Here is a 346-nt window from a genome sequence, read left to right on the forward strand (position 1 = left end):
GGGTGACTGGATCTCTGCTGTGGGATGGAAATAAAATCTTTCAGTGGGTGATTGATGACTATTTTAATAATCTATGAGATCACATGCTCTTGGAGACTCTTTATAGATTGTGACTTCTCTACTTAAATGTCTTGAATTTATGTTATTAAATGGATTTCCCTTAATTGAGTTTTTTAAATCATTGTCAAGAGATTTGTAGAAAACTATCTCTTGGGAGTTCTACCCTGAAATATTTTTCCCATGAGAACTAAATTCCCCATGATGCTCATTACTTTTTGTTTTGACAGCAAACAGGAATCATTTCTACATGTCTAGAAAGTGAGCTGTGAAGAACAACATCATCAGT

The sequence above is a fragment of the Pteropus vampyrus genome, unplaced genomic scaffold (genome assembly GCF_000151845.1).
Source record: "Pteropus vampyrus isolate Shadow unplaced genomic scaffold, Pvam_2.0 Scaffold488, whole genome shotgun sequence".
Lineage (NCBI taxonomy): Eukaryota > Metazoa > Chordata > Mammalia > Chiroptera > Pteropodidae > Pteropus > Pteropus vampyrus.